The sequence below is a fragment of the Mus pahari genome, chromosome X (assembly GCF_900095145.1).
Source record: "Mus pahari chromosome X, PAHARI_EIJ_v1.1, whole genome shotgun sequence".
Taxonomy (NCBI): Eukaryota; Metazoa; Chordata; class Mammalia; order Rodentia; family Muridae; genus Mus; species Mus pahari.
Genome location: NC_034613.1, coordinates 9233866 through 9237110, shown reverse-complemented (window position 1 = coordinate 9237110; position 3245 = coordinate 9233866). Strand labels below are relative to the sequence as shown.

Here is a 3245-nt window from a genome sequence, read left to right as displayed (position 1 = left end):
AGACTGGTATTCACCTGGGAACAAGAGACTTCTGGTATCGCTAACCTCAGTTGCCTGGATCACAACACAGGGAAGTGTTTGTTGATTTTTAACATAATTTCAGAATGGCTGCCTACAGTTGCTTTGCCTAGTGATGCAGTCAGTAGCCATGCAGAACAGAGGTAGCCTGGCCAAGGCTGTTAGTGGATTGCCCAGAGCCTCAGGGCAGTCTGGGCTTACACAGAGCATCTGGAGCCTGACTGCACTTAACAGATTCAAAGTTTTGCCCATGGTCTTTTCTGCTCCTTAACAGTCAGGGTGATTTGCCTCTAAACCCCTAGTGCCCAGTGTAGGGCTCAATGAAGAACACAAGTACCTCTCCAGAGAATGAGGCATGGCTATTTCCTTTAGGTCTGACTATGACCTACCTTCGAAATCTTTTGTTCCTGGTACATCCTTTATCTGTCCCTCAGACCAATTCATGTGTTGTGGAGGCTTGTGATCTGACTCTTAAGAACTTGCCAGGGNCCACTGCACCTAGTTAGGCTGAACATGGTCCCTAAAGCCTAAGATGGTATCACATTTCTATTGTCAGTACTTGGCACAGGACCAGACCTAAATCTATAGAATACCTTAAGAAGGTTCCAGGTCTTAAGGAAGAGACCCACTTTGTAGGGAAGACATGATACCTGGGATCTGCTTCTGCCATGGGCTTGGCATGACCAGGTTACTTTTTACTTCCTTTTCTTTCTATTTTCTTTTTCTTTTCTTTTTTCTTTTTCTTTTTTTGATTTTTGTTTCCCTTTTCTTTTCCTTTTCCTTTTTCCTTTTCCTTTTTCTTCCTTTTCATTCTTTTTTTTTGTCCCTACTTTTCAATTTATTCTTTGAGCCCCCATGTTGTTCTTTATATTGGCTTCAGGCTCAGTAAAATGGCCAAGTTTATATAGAAGTGCTACATTACCAGAATGAGTTACCAGGATAGCTACTGGCCCTCAAACCAGAATGCCAGGCAGAAGAGGCAACCTGAAGCCAGCTGGGTGGTTTTAACCTGTAACTCCAGAACATCCCAGGCTATCCAGAGAGGATTCTTGTCCGCCTAGGTTACATAATATAACCTGTATCAAATCAAAACAAAGGCCAACAAAATGGTTCCTGAGGAAAAGATGCTTGCTGCCAAGCCTAACAGCCTGAGTTCAATACCAAGGAACGACACTAAAGGTCATGGATTCTAAGTTGTCTCTGACCTCAGCACATGTGTGTATAATGACAATCTGCCACCTGGAGGTACTGAGGGGTTTGTTCTCAGCCCTCCTACTACCCAGGCCATCTAAGTTTGGCCTGCACACTTTTATTTGAGATATTCAAAGCCACTGTATAGGAAGGAGATCAAGTGGAGGGGAAAGAATGGGAANTGGTCCAAGGCAACAGTTTCAAGATGGCCAACCTTGAAGATGTAGGGAAGTCCCCTGGCTGTTTAGCAGGTCTCCCCACAGGTTGTGCTGGCAGTGATTGATGCCTTGGAACAATTTATGTATGTTGGTGGGAGAGATTTGCTGCCTGCCTCTCTCCTATCTCCCTTTCATGTTTGTCTCCTCACAAGGCTCAATTTTGGTGGCCCCATGAAATGCCAGATGCCATGTTCTGAAATGGGCATTCTTTAAAAAGATTGAAGAGAATAAACAAACTCTGGGCACATGGACAGTGAAGGACAGAGAGGATCTGAAGTAGTACAGATTATATGTCCAGAATGTTCCAGCATGAAGTTATAAAAAGCATAGAGTTCAAAGACCTTTCCCAAGCTCTGGTCCTGGAAAATGTGGGAGACCCAAGGATAGAACTTGGGCTTTGTAAAATAGTCATGCTAGAGTTTCATGCTTGAGGTTGACAGGACATAAAAGCTTTCTAGTAAAATCCCATCTCTGGCTCTGCCTTCTCATCTGACAGAAGTCAGTAATCTCTGAGAGGGAGGGCACCAGATTTTGAGAAATGCGTGCTGACATCCAGAGCTTCATGTTGGCTTCCCCACCACATCCTGTCTCCGTCTGAACCTTCACCTACCCTAGAGATGATCTGGTCTTGCCCAATAGAAACTTGGGTTAGAGACTACAGAAAAGAGAGCTAAAGCTCTACTTTTCCACAGCTGTTATATGTGCAGATATAAGGCCTTGAAACTTGTGACTATGTCCTGGTTTTCCCACTTGAAGTACTGGGACTCTATGCCTCCTGTGGTGCAGGTACTGGCTGTTCACATACAAAAGGTTCTACCTGGACATTTGACCTGGTCACAAGTGAATCTTGTTAGTCTAAAGATAGCAATTGTTGGAACCCAGCTGGGAGCTTCTCAGGATTGCAGGGATTTAGGGAGTGCAACATCTGATCCATAAAGGGAGCATCAGCATGGGTCCCAGTGGAAAGCATTCCTGGGACCAACAATATTCCATGTTTTAAAGAGCCCGTGGTCGTTGGTATTGTTAGAGGTACAGAATAAGGCATGGCTGAGGCACTGCTATGGGCCATCACTGAGATTCCATGGGAACTTTGCAGGCCACTGTGAGACATCAGATTCTCACTGAAGGAAATGGTCACTCCCTGAGTACCTGTTCTTCCGACTGGCATCAACAGGATCGCCTACCAATCGATATGTGATAATAATTCTGGGAAGGTATAGGAGTCAGCTGGGAGGGACACCTTTCAATGTGCTCAGATAGTGACCTAATGAGCTGTGACTCCCATTCTCTCTCATTGCTCCTGAACTCCTCAGTTGATGCCATAGTATTAAGTGGCTGGTGGCTGATGAATAATTCCACTGTTTCCATAGAAGACACAGGCTTATTCAACACTGGAACCAACATCTCATTATCCATGGGAGGCTGGTGCATAGGCTGCTGCTCATTGTCCTGCTCCATTCCTGTTGAGATCCAAGTACAGAACATACAGCAGGCTAGCCTGGCCTGTACCCTATCATACACATGGGCATCAACACGACAAAGACATAATCCCACCTAAATAATTTCCTTTTTTATTGTTTTTCCTTTTTTAATTTATTTATTATTATTTTCTTTATTTACATTTCAAATGCTATCTGGAAAGTTCCCTATACCGCACCCCCACCCCTGCTCCCCTACTCACCCACTCCCACTACTTGGCCCTGGCCTTCCCCTGTGCTGAGTCATATAAAGTTTACAAGACCAAGGGGCCTCTCTTCCCAATGATTGCCGATTAGGCCATCTTCTGCTACATATGCAGCTAGAGACACAAGCTCAGGG

At 44.8% G+C, this 3245-nt stretch overlaps 1 pseudogene; it reads right to left on the bottom strand.

The window, feature by feature from the left end:
• Positions 1-2097: 2097 nt before the first annotated feature.
• Positions 2098-2885, bottom strand: LOC110313732 (annotated as a pseudogene).
• Between the last annotated feature and the right edge of the window lie 360 nt (positions 2886-3245).